Source organism: Stenella coeruleoalba, assembly GCF_951394435.1.
Source record: "Stenella coeruleoalba genome assembly, chromosome: 20".
NCBI lineage: Eukaryota > Metazoa > Chordata > Mammalia > Artiodactyla > Delphinidae > Stenella > Stenella coeruleoalba.
The window spans coordinates 29,015,475-29,034,224 of NC_137166.1; positions in this window are offsets into that span (position 1 = coordinate 29,015,475).

Below are 18,750 nucleotides of genomic sequence, written 5' to 3' on the forward strand. Positions count from 1 at the left end.
GAGAACAGGGAGACTGAGGCCCAGACGGGCCACCGACAAACAACCTCAGACCTGTCACTAGAACTAGTCCTCCTGCCTCCTGAGTCCCGCTTCCGAATCCTCTCAGGGACTGAAGCACTTTAGGGACAGGAACCAGTGGCCGTGCGTGGCTTCTCGGACCTGGTGCAGCCCCTTCCTGTCGAAGCAGCCCAGAGCTTCCCTATCCCGAGCGGGAGCTGCTCTGTGCGGGCTTTGCCTCCGCTTTGGTCCTGACGACTTGGCTCACATCACTGGTGGTGCTGGGGGCTGGCTTTCTCCTGTCCCCAGAGGCCCTGCTCACTGTCTCTCCAAGGCGCTGTGCCCTGTGCTGGGCACAGATGGGCCGGGCAACCTGAACCTAGTGTCTGAGAGCAATTACCTCAGGACAGGGGACACCATCGTAAACTCAGGGTCTGGGCCCGAGGGCGGCTGGGGCCAGGCCTGCTGCTGGGAAGGGTGGTTCCGGACAACGCGTGGTCCGACCGCACGCTGCCCTTGCCTCCCCAGGCTGCTGCTCCTGCTGCCCCGTGGGCTGCGCCAAGTGTGCCCAGGGCTGCGTCTGCAAAGGGGCCTCGGACAAGTGCAGCTGCTGTGCCTGATGTCGCGGAGAGCCTGCCCCGGGTGTCCACAGAGCAACCAGGACAAACCTGCATTTTACCGTTTTTCATACAACCGGACCTGACGCTACATTCCTTTTTCTATGAAATCTGTGACTTGTAATAAAAGCTGTTGACTTTATTCTGGCTCTGTCTTCCTTGGTCTGTCTTGGACAAAGAGACTCCGTGCCCATCAGGGCTGGCGTGGGGAACTGGACTGGACGTGCAGAGACCTCGGCTCTGGACCAAAGAGTACCCCCCCACACCCCACACCCCCAAAACACACACACTGAGCGTCTTAGCCGCTTAGGTTAATTTGAGCTTCCGTTTCTCAGCTCCAAAGGATACCCTCGCCAGATGACATAGGGCATTGGACACACAGAGGACACACTCCCTCTATTCCCCTTAGGAGTATGGATTGCAGAGAAAGTTGCCCATTTCTCATTTTCCTTCTTTGGGGGCCCCTGCCAAACTCAGCGCTCGGTGATGACAGCCTATAAAAGCACCCAGAGGGGATGGAATCCCACACCCCTCTCGTGTGACTTCTGCACGGGGCTTGCATCTAAAACACCCTGGAAAGACCTCTTTGTATTTTCTGCCACAGTTTTCACCCTGGTCAGTAAAACGGATCGCGAAGAAAACACGTCAAAGGACACGATATGTGACACCCAGTTTTCCCTTCAACACGTAAAACCACCTTCACACGTGGAGGAGCAATTCTGAAAACTGGACGCTCTCATATACTGCACGTACGTTGAAAGTGTGCCCGAGTCCTGGGAACACTTCACAGATGCCCCACTGTGTGGACCACACACGCCTGGAGCAGCTCTGCCCCCTGCCTCCCCACAGGGAACATCAGTCTTGGCTTGCCCAGGGCTACGGACAGGACACTCGCCACCCGCGACAGCTCTCTGCAGGGGCTTGGCTCTGAATCTTTGCAAGTACCTCCCTAGGTCAGGCTGACATCTGCCCTTCCCTCAAAATCCAGCCCGTGGCTCCCTGACACCCTGAAAGAAAGTGATTTGGATTTGGTGGGAATTTCCCAGCTGTTTCCCTGAGACCTGGTTTCAGAAGAAGGACTTCACGTGTTCCTCTGCAGAGTGATGGTGGTGCTGCAGTGCGTGGGGGGGGGGGGGGGCTGGTGGGGTTTATTAGCAGCAAGTGTGTGCTGAGGGAACGGGTAGTATATTTCAGGTGTTGGGCCCCCTGGCGGTCTGGGGAGGGAACTCCTATTTGATGGGCACTCCGAGAGAAAGAGGAGACACGTGGCTCAGAAGTCAGGACCAAGATGGGCCACAGGTGCCCCGAGTGCACAGGGCATTTCGGGAGCCGGCCCGTGCTGCGTGCGTGGGCGTCGGCGTCAGGCACTCAGGTTCACAGCCACCGTGCCACTTCCTGACCTGGCAAGTCACTGATACTCTCTGAGATTTCATTTCCTCCTTTCCATACAAAAGATTAATTTCAATGAGGGGGAATGAGCGAGATAGTGGCCTGGCTCCCAGCTCGGGCTTCCCGCACGGTGTCCCGTACGATCGCTCTCTCCACACTGACATCTGTGCACAGAGAATCCTTGAGCTCCCGACAAGCTCCTGGAGAAAGGCTCCCTGGTTTGCAAGCAAGCTCATGGTGAGGGCAGAGATGGATAGGAACCTTGCTTATCCAGTGCCAGAGGGCGTGGGGATGTCCTCCAACAAGCCCCGTGGAACGAGTCACCGCCACAGCGTTTGGACAGACTCGGTGAACCTGCATGGTCTGGAGTGATGGTGCCAGTTCCAGAGAGGTTAAGCAACCTACCCAAGGGCACACAGCCTATACTCAGAGGACTAAACCTACACTGCAGCTGTCTCACCTCCCGGCCACACGGTGCCGGTTATGACATCACTGGAGGCTGAATCCGGCCTCTCCTTTTTCAGGGCTGCAGGGTCTTCGGAGACAGTCCAGCTGTGCTCCTGGCTGCAGAGGTGGGAGGCCGAAGCCCAGAGAGGTCACAGAGCTGTGCGGAGGGTTCTGGCTGCCGGCTCAGGGCTCTCCCACTGCTGCCTCTGTGCCAGGTGTTCAGTGTTCTCACCCTTCGTGGGATGACATGGTGTCCGGTTGGGCGCGGGGCTGCAGTCAGCCTGCAGGAGGGCCAGTCCCGTCTGTGCCACGTACAGCCATGGGACATAACCTCTCTGTGGCTCCGTCTGCTCTGCTCTAAAGGGAAAGTAATAGTGTCTGGCTCTCGGGATTAAAGAACTGAATACATGCAAAGAAGGTCAGAATATACTGGGCACTCAGTGAGCAATCGATCACATCACCCATTCATTTATTTATCTATTGATTTATTTGCTATCATCAGCCTAGGAGACACTGTTCTCCTTCCAGACACACAAGCAAGGACGGTGTGTTTAGCTCTGTGCTCTGGGCCGTCCCCATCGACCCTGTGAGCGTGGGACCGGTTCTCCCGAGAGGGTTCTCCTGCCTTCACGCAAAGAGCCGTCGACACTACAGATAGAAAGCCGTGAGGAGCACAGTCGGTGTCCTCCTCACAGACACAGAAGGATCCTGCCACTTCTGCTGTCACCTGCATCAGGATTTCCTTACCATTTTCTTTTCAGTGATTTTCTGAAATACGTTCTACCAAAAGAAACGTCTCGAACGCTACTGAAGGAAAGCGTCAGAAGGTAGCCACAAAATCATAAATACATTCCTACTGTGTCACCTTGGTCGCCCCCAGGATTGAGCTGGACATGGTAGAGACGGGCCGAGGACACAGCTCTGGGCCAAAGGGGAGCTTGCTCACTGACTCCCTCTTTCAGCTGCGAAGCGACAAAAACACAGAAGCAGGGCACCACTCCCCAGCCCTGTGTGCCTGCCTCAGTAGCCGCCCCGTACTGTAGGTACTTTGGACTTCGGGAACCGGGCTCCTGGCTGCTGTCTCCCTTCCCGGTTGGTGTGACAACTCAAAGAGCAAAAGTGACTAACAAGGCTTGGCATGGACTCCACGGTGAGTAACTGTCAGGACTACTCAAAGGGAACTCTATCCACTTGTCTCGCTTTGTTATTTACCGCCAGGTCTGCCTATCACCTACAATGATGCCGTCCCTGGGGAAGCATCCCATGATGAGGGAACCTCCACCCTGGCGTGGGGGTGGACCGGCTACAGTGAGGAGCGCCCCTGGAAAGTTTAGGCAAAGGAGCCCCCGGACAAATGAGCCAGGATCCCCCCAGGAAAGGAAAACACAAGTGACGCCTCGCGGCTGAAGGCAATGTTCACCGCGCTGCGGTTACAGGAGGCGGTACCGGAAAAACGCTTCCAAAGGACCGTGGTGGGGACCGGGGCTGGCAACGCCCGGGGACACATGGGGTCGGCCAAACGGTGGTGAGGGTCACATCCGCCTGCGCTCTCTGACACCGCTCCCCGGCTCCAGCCAAGCCAGGGACACGAGCGGGAGGCGGGGGCTGTTCTCAGGCTGCAGGAAACGGCGACCCGGAGGCCGGCGGCGCGGGGCCTGGGGCGGGGAAGACCGGAGGACGCGGGAGCCGGATTCCTGCACAAGCCGCCAACACGGTGGCTGCTCCCGTCGGGCACATTGGGAAGGGGCGGCCGGGGGGCTGGGACACCGCTCACCGCACGGCACCCGGTTCCTCCGCTCCAGCCGGCACCGACGTGGAATCGTGCGCTCGGCCCCGCCTGTTGCTCACAGCCCGGCCCAGGGCGCTGCGGGCGGCACGGGCGGCGCGGGCGCGGAGCCGCGGGGCGGGTGCAAGGCGGGGGCGGGGCCTCTGCGCCCGGGCCGCCTCCTCGGCCTATAACTGAGCCCCCGGGCTCCTCGCTCCCACACGGCCCCCACCGGACCCGTGAAGCGCCTTCGCACCTTGCTTTGGACCTCGGGCCTCACTCCTCCTCCAGATGGACCCCAAGTGCTCCTGCCCCACTGGTAAGGGAGCCCTGCCTTTGAGCCTTAGGATGCCCCCTTCCCGGGCACAGGACGAGAAGGGAGGGCTTTGAGTTTTGAGCTCAGGAGGACTCCTGTCACGGGTCCAGGGCTTTCTTGGTAGCCAGGCTCCTGAGGGCACGTCAGTCTCCCTTTGCCTCTCCGTTGACACTGAGGGCACGGAGGCTCCAGGCTGTCCTTCTTGAGGTCACCCGGCAGGTCAGGGGATTGCTAGACCGGGACCCAGCGTCTGGAGGAGGCCTCGGACCTGCCACGATTTGATGGGAGGAGGGGGCGCTGCCTCTTTGGGGTTCAGGCCATGGGCCCCGGCCCCCGGCCCCAGTCGGCCTGGGCTGCGTCTGGAGCCCGGGACCTTCCCTGTGGAGTCCCATCAGGAGGGGACCTACTCTCCTTGGACCAGAAGAGAGGAGCTGGGGCTTCTCTATCCGCCCGAGTGGACACGAGCTCCCAGGGCTGGGTCCTGACAGAGGAGGAGGGCTCAGGGAGGCACTGCTGACCGTCTGCTGTGGCTCCTGCATCCCCGTCCCTGCTCACTGCTGGCCTCCTTTCCCTTCCCGGCAGGCGGCTCCTGCGGCTGCGCTGGCTCCTGCACCTGCAAAGCCTGCAGATGCACCTCCTGCAAGAAGAGTGAGTGTGCGGGGCCTTCTCTGGGAATGCGGGGTCTGGGCTGAGTGCGAGGAGGGGGCCCAGAGCTCAGCAGGCAGGCAGGAGCGGGACAGTGACCAGACTTCCCGGCACCCCCCTCACCAGGAAGGGATTCACAGTCAGAGCTGGAATCGCCTTCGGCATGAGCGAGACCCAGGCGCGCACTAGAGAACAGGGAGACTGAGGCCCAGACGGGCCACCGACAAACAACCTCAGACCTGTCACTAGAACTAGTCCTCCTGCCTCCTGAGTCCCGCTTCCGAATCCTCTCAGGGACTGAAGCACTTTAGGGACAGGAACCAGTGGCCGTGCGTGGCTTCTCGGACCTGGTGCAGCCCCTTCCTGTCGAAGCAGCCCAGAGCTTCCCTATCCCGAGCGGGAGCTGCTCTGTGCGGGCTTTGCCTCCACTTTGATCCTGACGACTTGGCTCACATCACTGGTGGTGCTGGGGGCTGGCTTTCTCCTGTCCCCAGAGGCCCTGCTCACTGTCTCTCCAAGGCGCTGTGCCCTGTCCTGGGCACAGATGGGCCGGGCAACCTGAACCTAGTGTCTGAGAGCAATTACCTCAGGACAGGGGACACCATCGTAAACTCAGGGTCTGGGCCCGAGGGCGGCTGGGGCCAGGCGTGCTGCTGGGAAGGGTGGTTCCGGACAACGCGTGGTCCGACCGCACGCTGCCCTTGCCTCCCCAGGCTGCTGCTCCTGCTGCCCCGTGGGCTGCGCCAAGTGTGCCCAGGGCTGCGTCTGCAAAGGGGCCTCGGACAAGTGCAGCTGCTGTGCCTGATGTCGCGGAGAGCCTGCCCCGGGTGTCCACAGAGCAACCAGGACAAACCTGCATTTTACCGTTTTTCATACAACCGGACCTGACGCTACATTCCTTTTTCTATGAAATCTGTGACTTGTAATAAAAGCTGTTGACTTTATTCTGGCTCTGTCTTCCTTGGTCTGTCTTGGACAAAGAGACTCCGTGCCCATCAGGGCTGGCGTGGGGAACTGGACTGGAGGTGCAGAGACCTCGGCTCTGGACCAAAGATTACCCCCCCCACACACCCCACACCCCCAAAACACACACACTGAGCGTCTTAGCCGCTTAGGTTAATTTGAGCTTCCGTTTCTCAGCTCCAAAGGATACCCTCGCCAGATGACATAGGGCATTGGACACACAGAGGACACACTCCCTCTATTCCCCTTAGGAGTATGGATTGCAGAGAAAGTTGCCCATTTCTCATTTTCCTTCTTTGGGGGCCCCTGCCAAACTCAGCGCTCGGTGATGACAGCCTAGAAAAGCACCCAGAGGGGATGGAATCCCACACCCCTCTCGTGTGACTTCTGCACGGGGCTTGCATCTAAAACACCCTGGAAAGACCTCTTTGTATTTTCTGCCACAGTTTTCACCCTGGTCAGTAAAACGGATCGCGAAGAAAACACGTCAAAGGACACGATATGTGACACCCAGTTTTCCCTTCAACACGTAAAACCACCTTCACACGTGGAGGAGCAATTCTGGAAACTGGACGCTCTCATATGCTGCACGTACGTTGAAAGTGTGCCCGAGTCCTGGGAACACTTCACAGATGCCCCACTGTGTGGACCACACACGCCTGGAGCAGCTCTGCCCCCTGCCTCCCCACAGGGAACATCAGCCTTGGCTTGCCCAGGGCTACGGACAGGACACTCGCCACCCGTGACAGCTCCCTGCAGGGGCTTGGCTCTGAATCTTCGCAAGTACCTCCCTAGGTCAGGCTGACATCTTCCCTTCCCTCAAAAACCAGCCCGTGGCTCCCTGACACCCCGAAAGAAAGTGATTTGGATTTGGTGGGAATTTCCCGGCTGTTTCCCTGAGACGTGGTTTCAGAAGAAGGACTTCACGTGTTCCTCTGCAGAGTGATGGCGGTGCTGCAGTGCGTGGCGGGGGGGGGGGGGGGGGGGGCTGGTGGGGTTTATTAGCAACAAGTGTGTGCTGAGGGAACGGGTAGTATATTTCAGGTGTTGGGCCCCCTGGCGGTCTGGGGAGGGAACTCCTATTTGATGGGCACTCCGAGAGAAAGAGAAGACACGTGGCTCAGAAGTCAGGACCAAGATGGGCCACAGGTGCCCCGAGTGCACAGGGCATTTCGGGAGCCGGCCCGTGCTGCGTGCGTGGGCGTCGGCGTCAGGCACTCAGGTTCACAGCCACCGTGCCACTTCCTGACCTGGCAAGTCACTGATACTCTCTGAGATTTCATTTCCTCCTTTCCATACAAAAGATTAATTTCAATGAGGGGGAATGAGCGAGATAGTGGCCTGGCTCCCAGCTCGGGCTTCCCGCACGGTGTCCCGTACGATCGCTATCTCCACACTGACATCTGTGCACAGAGAATCCTTGAGCTCCCGACAAGCTCCTGGAGAAAGGCTCCCTGGTTTGCAAGCAAGCTCATGGTGAGGGCAGAGATGGATAGGAACCTTGCTTATCCAGTGCCAGAGGGCGTGGGGATGTCCTCCAACAAGCCCCGTGGAACGAGTCACCGCCACAGCGTTTGGACAGACTCGGTGAACCTGCATGGTCTGGAGTGATGGTGCCAGTTCCAGAGAGGTTAAGCAACCTACCCAAGGGCACACAGCCTATACTCAGAGGACTAAACCTACACTGCAGCTGTCTCACCTCCCGGCCACACGGTGCCGGTTATGACATCACTGGAGGCTGAATCCGGCCTCTCCTTTTTCAGGGCTGCAGGGTCTTCGGAGACAGTCCAGCTGTGCTCCTGGCTGCAGAGGTGGGAGGCCGAAGCCCAGAGAGGTCACAGAGCTGTGCGGAGGGTTCTGGCTGCCGGCTCAGGGCTCTCCCACTGCTGCCTCTGTGCCAGGTGTTCAGTGTTCTCACCCTTCGTGGGATGACATGGTGTCCGGTTGGGCGCGGGGCTGCAGTCAGCCTGCAGGAGGGCCAGTCCCGTCTGTGCCACGTACAGCCATGGGACATAACCTCTCTGTGGCTCCGTCTGCTCTGCTCTAAAGGGAAAGTAATAGTGTCTGGCTCTCGGGATTAAAGAACTGAATACATGCAAAGAAGGTCAGAATATACTGGGCACTCAGTGAGCAATCGATCACATCACCCATTCATTTATTTATCTATTGATTTATTTGCTATCATCAGCCTAGGAGACACTGTTCTCCTTCCAGACACACAAGCAAGGACGGTGTGTTTAGCTCTGTGCTCTGGGCCGTCCCCATCGACCCTGTGAGCGTGGGACCGGTTCTCCCGAGAGGGTTCTCCTGCCTTCACGCAAAGAGCCGTCGACACTACAGATAGAAAGCCGTGAGGAGCACAGTCGGTGTCCTCCTCACAGACACAGAAGGATCCTGCCACTTCTGCTGTCACCTGCATCAGGATTTCCTTACCATTTTCTTTTCAGTGATTTTCTGAAATACGTTCTACCAAAAGAAACGTCTCGAACGCTACTGAAGGAAAGCGTCAGAAGGTAGCCACAAAATCATAAATACATTCCTACTGTGTCACCTTGGTCGCCCCCAGGATTGAGCTGGACATGGTAGAGACGGGCCGAGGACACAGCTCTGGGCCAAAGGGGAGCTTGCTCACTGACTCCCTCTTTCAGCTGCGAAGCGACAAAAACACAGAAGCAGGGCACCACTCCCCAGCCCTGTGTGCCTGCCTCAGTAGCCGCCCCGTACTGTAGGTACTTTGGACTTCGGGAACCGGGCTCCTGGCTGCTGTCTCCCTTCCCGGTTGGTGTGACAACTCAAAGAGCAAAAGTGACTAACAAGGCTTGGCATGGACTCCACGGTGAGTAACTGTCAGGACTACTCAAAGGGAACTCTATCCACTTGTCTCGCTTTGTTATTTACCGCCAGGTCTGCCTATCACCTACAATGATGCCGTCCCTGGGGAAGCATCCCATGATGAGGGAACCTCCACCCTGGCGTGGGGGTGGACCGGCTACAGTGAGGAGCGCCCCTGGAAAGTTTAGGCAAAGGAGCCCCCGGACAAATGAGCCAGGATCCCTCCAGGAAAGGAAAACACAAGTGACGCCTCGCGGCTGAAGGCAATGTTCACCGCGCTGCGGTTACAGGAGGCGGTACCGGAAAAACGCTTCCAAAGGACCGTGGTGGGGACCGGGGCTGGCAACGCCCGGGGACACATGGGGTCGGCCAAACGGTGGTGAGGGTCACATCCGCCTGCGCTCTCTGACACCGCTCCCCGGCTCCAGCCAAGCCAGGGACACGAGCGGGAGGCGGGGGCTGTTCTCAGGCTGCAGGAAACGGCGACCCGGAGGCCGGCGGCGCGGGGCCTGGGGCGGGGAAGACCGGAGGACGCGGGAGCCGGATTCCTGCACAAGCCGCCAACACGGTGGCTGCTCCCGTCGGGCACATTGGGAAGGGGCGGCCGGGGGGCTGGGACACCGCTTACCGCACGGCACCCGGTTCCTCCGCTCCAGCCGGCACCGACGTGGAATCGTGCGCTCGGCCCCGCCTGTTGCTCACAGCCCGGCCCAGGGCGCTGCGGGCGGCACGGGCGGCGCGGGCGCGGAGCCGCGGGGCGGGTGCAAGGCGGGGGCGGGGCCTCTGCGCCCGGGCCGCCTCCTCGGCCTATAACTGAGCCCCCGGGCTCCTCGCTCCCACACGGCCCCCACCGGACCCGTGAAGCGGCTTCGCCCCTTGCTTTGGACCTCGGGCCTCACTCCTCCTCCAGATGGACCCCAAGTGCTCCTGCCCCACTGGTAAGGGAGCCCTGCCTTTGAGCCTTAGGATGCCCCCTTCCCGGGCACAGGACGAGAAGGGAGGGCTTTGAGTTTTGAGCTCAGGAGGACTCCTGTCACGGGTCCAGGGCTTTCTTGGTAGCCAGGCTCCTGAGGGCACGTCAGTCTCCCTTTGCCTCTCCGTTGACACTGAGGGCACGGAGGCTCCAGGCTGTCCTTCTTGAGGTCACCCGGCAGGTCAGGGGATTGCTAGACCGGGACCCAGCGTCTGGAGGAGGCCTCGGACCTGCCACGATTTGATGGGAGGAGGGGGCGCTGCCTCTTTGGGGTTCAGGCCATGGGCCCCGGCCCCCGGCCCCAGTCGGCCTGGGCTGCGTCTGGAGCCCGGGACCTTCCCTGTGGAGTCCCATCAGGAGGGGACCTACTCTCCTTGGACCAGAAGAGAGGAGCTGGGGCTTCTCTATCCGCCCGAGTGGACACGAGCTCCCAGGGCTGGGTCCTGACAGAGGAGGAGGGCTCAGGGAGGCACTGCTGACCGTCTGCTGTGGCTCCTGCATCCCCGTCCCTGCTCACTGCTGGCCTCCTTTCCCTTCCCGGCAGGCGGCTCCTGCGGCTGCGCTGGCTCCTGCACCTGCAAAGCCTGCAGATGCACCTCCTGCAAGAAGAGTGAGTGTGCGGGGCCTTCTCTGGGAATGCGGGGTCTGGGCTGAGTGCGAGGAGGGGGCCCAGAGCTCAGCAGGCAGGCAGGAGCAGGACAGTGACCAGACTTCCCGGCACCCCCCTCACCAGGAAGGGATTCACAGTCAGAGCTGGAATCACCTTCGGCATGAGCGAGACCCAGGCGCGCACTAGAGAACAGGGAGACTGAGGCCCAGACGGGTCACCGACAAACAACCTCAGACCTGTCACTAGAACTAGTCCTCCTGCCTCCTGAGTCCCGCTTCCGAGTCCTCTCAGGGACTGAAGCACTTTAGGGACAGGAACCAGTGGCCGTGCGTGGCTTCTCGGACCTGGTGCAGCCCCTTCCTGTCGAAGCAGCCCAGAGCTTCCCTATCCCGAGCGGGAGCTGCTCTGTGCGGGCTTTGCCTCCACTTTGATCCTGAGGACTTGGCTCACATCACTGGTGGTGCTGGGGGCTGGCTTTCTCCTGTCCCCGGAGGCCCTGCTCACTGTCTCTCCAAGGCGCTGTGCCCTGTCCTGGGCACAGATGGGCCGGGCAACCTGAACCTAGTGTCTGAGAGCAATTACCTCAGGACAGGGGACACCATCGTAAACTCAGGGTCTGGGCCCGAGGGCGGCTGGGGCCAGGCCTGCTGCTGGGAAGGGTGGTTCCGGACAACGCGTGGTCCGACCGCACGCTGCCCTTGCCTCCCCAGGCTGCTGCTCCTGCTGCCCCGTGGGCTGCGCCAAGTGTGCCCAGGGCTGCGTCTGCAAAGGGGCCTCGGACAAGTGCAGCTGCTGTGCCTGATGTCGCGGAGAGCCTGCCCCGGGTGTCCACAGAGCAACCAGGACAAACCTGCATTTTACCGTTTTTCATACAACCGGACCTGACGCTACATTCCTTTTTCTATGAAATCTGTGACTTGTAATAAAAGCTGTTGACTTTATTCTGGCTCTGTCTTCCTTGGTCTGTCTTGGACAAAGAGACTCCGTGCCCATCAGGGCTGGCGTGGGGAACTGGACTGGACGTGCAGAGACCTCGGCTCTGGACCAAAGAGTACCTCCCCACACCCCACACCCCCAAAACACTACACACACCTTACCCACTACTAACTGAGCCCTTCCGTTTCTCAGCTCCAAAGGATACCCTCGCCAGATGACATAGGGCATTGGACACACAGAGGACACACTCCCTCTATTCCCCTTAGGAGTATGGATTGCAGAGAAAGTTGCCCATTTCTCATTTTCCCTCTCTGGGGGCCCCTGCCAAACTCAGCGCTCGGTGATGAGAGCCTAGAAAAGCACCCAGAGGGGATGGAATCCCACACCCCTCTCGTGTGACTTCTGCACGGGGCTTGCGTCTAAAACACCCTGGAAAGACCTCTTTGTATTTTCTGCCACAGTTTTCACCCTGGTCAGTAAAACGGATCGCGAAGAAAACACGTCAAAGGACACGATATGTGACACCCAGTTTTCCCTTCAACACGTAAAACCACCTTCACACGTGGAGGAGCAATTCTGGAAACTGGACGCTCTCATATGCTGCACGTACGTTGAAAGTGTGCCCGAGTCCTGGGAACACTTCACAGATGCCCCACTGTGTGGACCACACACGCCTGGAGCAGCTCTGCCCCCTGCCTCCCCACAGGGAACATCAGTCTTGGCTTGCCCAGGGCTACGGACAGGACACCCGCCACCCGTGACAGCTCCCTGCAGGGGCTTGGCTCTGAATCTTCGCAAGTACCTTCCTAGGTCAGGCTGACATCTTCCCTTCCCTCAAAAACCAGCCCGTGGCTCCCTGACACCCCGAAAGAAAGTGATTTGGATTTGGTGGGAATTTCCCGGCTGTTTCCCTGAGACCTGGTTTCAGAAGAAGGACTTCACGTGTTCCTCTGCAGAGTGATGGTGGTGCTGCAGTGCGTGGGGGGGGGGGGGCGGCTGGTGGGGTTTATTAGCAACAAGTGTGTGCTGAGGGAACAGGCAGTATATTTCAGGTGTTGGGCCCCCTGGCGGTCTGGGGAGGGAACTCCTATTTGATGGGCACTCCGAGAGAAAGAGGAGACACGTGGCTCAGAAGTCAGGACCAAGATGGGCCACAGGTGCCCCGAGTGCACAGGGCATTTCGGCAGCCGGCCCGTGCTGCGTGCGTGGGCGTCGGCGTCAGGCACTCAGGTTCACAGCCACCGTGCCACTTCCTGACCTGGCAAGTCACTGATACTCTCTGAGATTTCATTTCCTCCTTTCGATACAAAAGATTAATTTCAATGAGGGGGAATAAGCGAGATAGTGGCCTGGCTCCCAGCTCGGGCTTCCCGCACGGTGTCCCGTACGATCGCTCTCTCCACACTGACATCTGTGCACAGAGAATCCTTGAGCTCCCGACAAGCTCCTGGAGAAAGGCTCCCTGGTTTGCAAGCAAGCTCATGGTGAGGCCAGAGATGGATAGGAACCTTGCTTATCCAGTGCCAGAGGGCGTGGGGATGTCCTCCAACAAGCCCCGTGGAACGAGTCACCGCCACAGCGTTTGGACAGACTCGGTGAACCTGCATGGTCTGGAGTGATGGTGCCAGTTCCAGAGAGGTTAAGCAACCTACCCAAGGGCACACAGCCTATACTCAGAGGACTAAACCTACACTGCAGCTGTCTCACCTCCCGGCCACACGGTGCCGGTTATGACATCACTGGAGGCTGAATCCGGCCTCTCCTTTTTCAGGGCTGCAGGGTCTTCGGAGACAGTCCAGCTGTGCTCCTGGCTGCAGAGGTGGGAGGCCGAAGCCCAGAGAGGTCACAGAGCTGTGCGGAGGGTTCTGGCTGCCGGCTCAGGGCTCTCCCACTGCTGCCTCTGTGCCAGGTGTTCAGTGTTCTCACCCTTCGTGGGATGACATGGTGTCCGGTTGGGCGCGGGGCTGCAGTCAGCCTGCAGGAGGGCCAGTCCCGTCTGTGCCACGTACAGCCATGGGACATAACCTCTCTGTGGCTCCGTCTGCTCTGCTCTAAAGGGAAAGTAATAGTGTCTGGCTCTCGGGATTAAAGAACTGAATACATGCAAAGAAGGTCAGAATATACTGGGCACTCAGTGAGCAATCGATCACATCACCCATTCATTTATTTATCTATTGATTTATTTGCTATCATCAGCCTAGGAGACACTGTTCTCCTTCCAGACACACAAGCAAGGACGGTGTGTTTAGCTCTGTGCTCTGGGCCGTCCCCATCGACCCTGTGAGCGTGGGACCGGTTCTCCCGAGAGGGTTCTCCTGCCTTCACGCAAAGAGCCGTCGACACTACAGATAGAAAGCCGTGAGGAGCACAGTCGGTGTCCTCCTCACAGACACAGAAGGATCCTGCCACTTCTGCTGTCACCTGCATCAGGATTTCCTTACCATTTTCTTTTCAGTGATTTTCTGAAATACGTTCTACCAAAAGAAACGTCTCGAACGCTACTGAAGGAAAGCGTCAGAAGGTAGCCACAAAATCATAAATACATTCCTACTGTGTCACCTTGGTCGCCCCCAGGATTGAGCTGGACATGGTAGAGACGGGCCGAGGACACAGCTCTGGGCCAAAGGGGAGCTTGCTCACTGACTCCCTCTTTCAGCTGCGAAGCGACAAAAACACAGAAGCAGGGCACCACTCCCCAGCCCTGTGTGCCTGCCTCAGTAGCCGCCCCGTACTGTAGGTACTTTGGACTTCGGGAACCGGGCTCCTGGCTGCTGTCTCCCTTCCCGGTTGGTGTGACAACTCAAAGAGCAAAAGTGACTAACAAGGCTTGGCATGGACTCCACGGTGAGTAACTGTCAGGACTACTCAAAGGGAACTCTATCCACTTGTCTCGCTTTGTTATTTACCGCCAGGTCTGCCTATCACCTACAATGATGCCGTCCCTGGGGAAGCATCCCATGATGAGGGAACCTCCACCCTGGCGTGGGGGTGGACCGGCTACAGTGAGGAGCGCCCCTGGAAAGTTTAGGCAAAGGAGCCCCCGGACAAATGAGCCAGGATCCCTCCAGGAAAGGAAAACACAAGTGACGCCTCGCGGCTGAAGGCAATGTTCACCGCGCTGCGGTTACAGGAGGCGGTACCGGAAAAACGCTTCCAAAGGACCGTGGTGGGGACCGGGGCTGGCAACGCCCGGGGACACATGGGGTCGGCCAAACGGTGGTGAGGGTCACATCCGCCTGCGCTCTCTGACACCGCTCCCCGGCTCCAGCCAAGCCAGGGACACGAGCGGGAGGCGGGGGCTGTTCTCAGGCTGCAGGAAACGGCGACCCGGAGGCCGGCGGCGCGGGGCCTGGGGCGGGGAAGACCGGAGGACGCGGGAGCCGGATTCCTGCACAAGCCGCCAACACGGTGGCTGCTCCCGTCGGGCACATTGGGAAGGGGCGGCCGGGGGGCTGGGACACCGCTTACCGCACGGCACCCGGTTCCTCCGCTCCAGCCGGCACCGACGTGGAATCGTGCGCTCGGCCCCGCCTGTTGCTCACAGCCCGGCCCAGGGCGCTGCGGGCGGCACGGGCGGCGCGGGCGCGGAGCCGCGGGGCGGGTGCAAGGCGGGGGCGGGGCCTCTGCGCCCGGGCCGCCTCCTCGGCCTATAACTGAGCCCCCGGGCTCCTCGCTCCCACACGGCCCCCACCGGACCCGTGAAGCGGCTTCGCCCCTTGCTTTGGACCTCGGGCCTCACTCCTCCTCCAGATGGACCCCAAGTGCTCCTGCCCCACTGGTAAGGGAGCCCTGCCTTTGAGCCTTAGGATGCCCCCTTCCCGGGCACAGGACGAGAAGGGAGGGCTTTGAGTTTTGAGCTCAGGAGGACTCCTGTCACGGGTCCAGGGCTTTCTTGGTAGCCAGGCTCCTGAGGGCACGTCAGTCTCCCTTTGCCTCTCCGTTGACACTGAGGGCACGGAGGCTCCAGGCTGTCCTTCTTGAGGTCACCCGGCAGGTCAGGGGATTGCTAGACCGGGACCCAGCGTCTGGAGGAGGCCTCGGACCTGCCACGATTTGATGGGAGGAGGGGGCGCTGCCTCTTTGGGGTTCAGGCCATGGGCCCCGGCCCCCGGCCCCAGTCGGCCTGGGCTGCGTCTGGAGCCCGGGACCTTCCCTGTGGAGTCCCATCAGGAGGGGACCTACTCTCCTTGGACCAGAAGAGAGGAGCTGGGGCTTCTCTATCCGCCCGAGTGGACACGAGCTCCCAGGGCTGGGTCCTGACAGAGGAGGAGGGCTCAGGGAGGCACTGCTGACCGTCTGCTGTGGCTCCTGCATCCCCGTCCCTGCTCACTGCTGGCCTCCTTTCCCTTCCCGGCAGGCGGCTCCTGCGGCTGCGCTGGCTCCTGCACCTGCAAAGCCTGCAGATGCACCTCCTGCAAGAAGAGTGAGTGTGCGGGGCCTTCTCTGGGAATGCGGGGTCTGGGCTGAGTGCGAGGAGGGGGCCCAGAGCTCAGCAGGCAGGCAGGAGCGGGACAGTGACCAGACTTCCCGGCACCCCCCTCACCAGGAAGGGATTCACAGTCAGAGCTGGAATCACCTTCGGCATGAGCGAGACCCAGGCGCGCACTAGAGAACAGGGAGACTGAGGCCCAGACGGGTCACCGACAAACAACCTCAGACCTGTCACTAGAACTAGTCCTCCTGCCTCCTGAGTCCCGCTTCCGAGTCCTCTCAGGGACTGAAGCACTTTAGGGACAGGAACCAGTGGCCGTGCGTGGCTTCTCGGACCTGGTGCAGCCCCTTCCTGTCGAAGCAGCCCAGAGCTTCCCTATCCCGAGCGGGAGCTGCTCTGTGCGGGCTTTGCCTCCACTTTGATCCTGAGGACTTGGCTCACATCACTGGTGGTGCTGGGGGCTGGCTTTCTCCTGTCCCCGGAGGCCCTGCTCACTGTCTCTCCAAGGCGCTGTGCCCTGTCCTGGGCACAGATGGGCCGGGCAACCTGAACCTAGTGTCTGAGAGCAATTACCTCAGGACAGGGGACACCATCGTAAACTCAGGGTCTGGGCCCGAGGGCGGCTGGGGCCAGGCCTGCTGCTGGGAAGGGTGGTTCCGGACAACGCGTGGTCCGACCGCACGCTGCCCTTGCCTCCCCAGGCTGCTGCTCCTGCTGCCCCGTGGGCTGCGCCAAGTGTGCCCAGGGCTGCGTCTGCAAAGGGGCCTCGGACAAGTGCAGCTGCTGTGCCTGATGTCGCGGAGAGCCTGCCCCGGGTGTCCACAGAGCAACCAGGACAAACCTGCATTTTACCGTTTTTCATACAACCGGACCTGACGCTACATTCCTTTTTCTATGAAATCTGTGACTTGTAATAAAAGCTGTTGACTTTATTCTGGCTCTGTCTTCCTTGGTCTGTCTTGGACAAAGAGACTCCGTGCCCATCAGGGCTGGCGTGGGGAACTGGACTGGACGTGCAGAGACCTCGGCTCTGGACCAAAGAGTACCTCCCCCACACCCCACACCCCCAAAACACACACACTGAGCGTCTTAGCCGCTTAGGTTAATTTGAGCTTCCGTTTCTCAGCTCCAAAGGATACCCTCGCCAGATGACATAGGGCATTGGACACACAGAGGACACACTCCCTCTATTCCCCTTAGGAGTATGGATTGCAGAGAAAGTTGCCCATTTCTCATTTTCCCTCTCTGGGGGCCCCTGCCAAACTCAGCGCTCGGTGATGAGAGCCTAGAAAAGCACCCAGAGGGGATGGAATCCCACACCCCTCTCGTGTGACTTCTGCACGGGGCTTGCGTCTAAAACACCCTGGAAAGACCTCTTTGTATTTTCTGCCACAGTTTTCACCCTGGTCAGTAAAACGGATCGCGAAGAAAACACGTCAAAGGACACGATATGTGACACCCAGTTTTCCCTTCAACACGTAAAACCACCTTCACACGTGGAGGAGCAATTCTGGAAACTGGACGCTCTCATATGCTGCACGTACGTTGAAAGTGTGCCCGAGTCCTGGGAACACTTCACAGATGCCCCACTGTGTGGACCACACACGCCTGGAGCAGCTCTGCCCCCTGCCTCCCCACAGGGAACATCAGTCTTGGCTTGCCCAGGGCTACGGACAGGACACCCGCCACCCGTGACAGCTCCCTGCAGGGGCTTGGCTCTGAATCTTCGCAAGTACCTCCCTAGGTCAGGCTGACAGCTTCCCTTCCCTCAAAAACCAGCCCGTGGCTCCCTGACACCCCGAAAGAAAGTGATTTGGATTTGGTGGGAATTTCCCGGCTGTTTCCCTGAGACCTGGTTTCAGAAGAAGGACTTCACGTGTTCCTCTGCAGAGTGATGGTGGTGCTGCAGTGCGTGGGGGGGGGGGGCGGCTGGTGGGGTTTATTAGCAACAAGTGTGTGCTGAGGGAACAGGCAGTATATTTCAGGTGTTGGGCCCCCTGGCGGTCTGGGGAGGGAACTCCTAATTGATGGGCACTCCGAGAGAAAGAGGAGACACGTGGCTCAGAAGTCAGGACCAAGATGGGCCACAGGTGCCCCGAGTGCACAGGGCATTTCGGGAGCCGGCCCGTGCTGCGTGCGTGGGCGTCGGCGTCAGGCACTCAGGTTCACAGCCACCGTGCCACTTCCTGACCTGGCAAGTCACTGATACTCTCTGAGATTTCATTTCCTCCTTTCGATACAAAAGATTAATTTCAATGAGGGGGAATAAGCGAGATAGTGGCCTGGCTCCCAGCTCGGGCTTCCCGCACGGTGTCCCGTACGATCGCTCTCTCCACACTGACATCTGTGCACAGAGAATCCTTGAGCTCCCGACAAGCTCCTGGAGAAAGGCTCCCTGGTTTGCAAGCAAGCTCATGGTGAGGCCAGAGATGGATAGGAACCTTGCTTATCCAGTGCCAGAGGGCGTGGGGATGTCCTCCAACAAGCCCCGTGGAACGAGTCACCGCCACAGCATTTGGACAGACTCCATCCTTCTCAATAGCAGGCCTGGCCCCAGCTGACCTCAGGCTGAGACCCTGAGTTTACGATGGTGTCCTCTGTCCTGAGATAATTGCTCTCAGACACTAGGTTTAGGTTGCCCGGCCCATCTGTGCCCAGGATAGGGCACAGAGCCTTGGAGAGACAGTTAGCAGGGCCTCTAGGGAGAAGAGAAAGCCAACCCTCAGCACCATGCCGTGAGCCTGCAAGGTCTGGAGCGATTGTGCCAATTCCAGAGGGGTTAAGCAACTCACCCAAGGGCACACAGCCTATACTCAGAGGAGTAAACC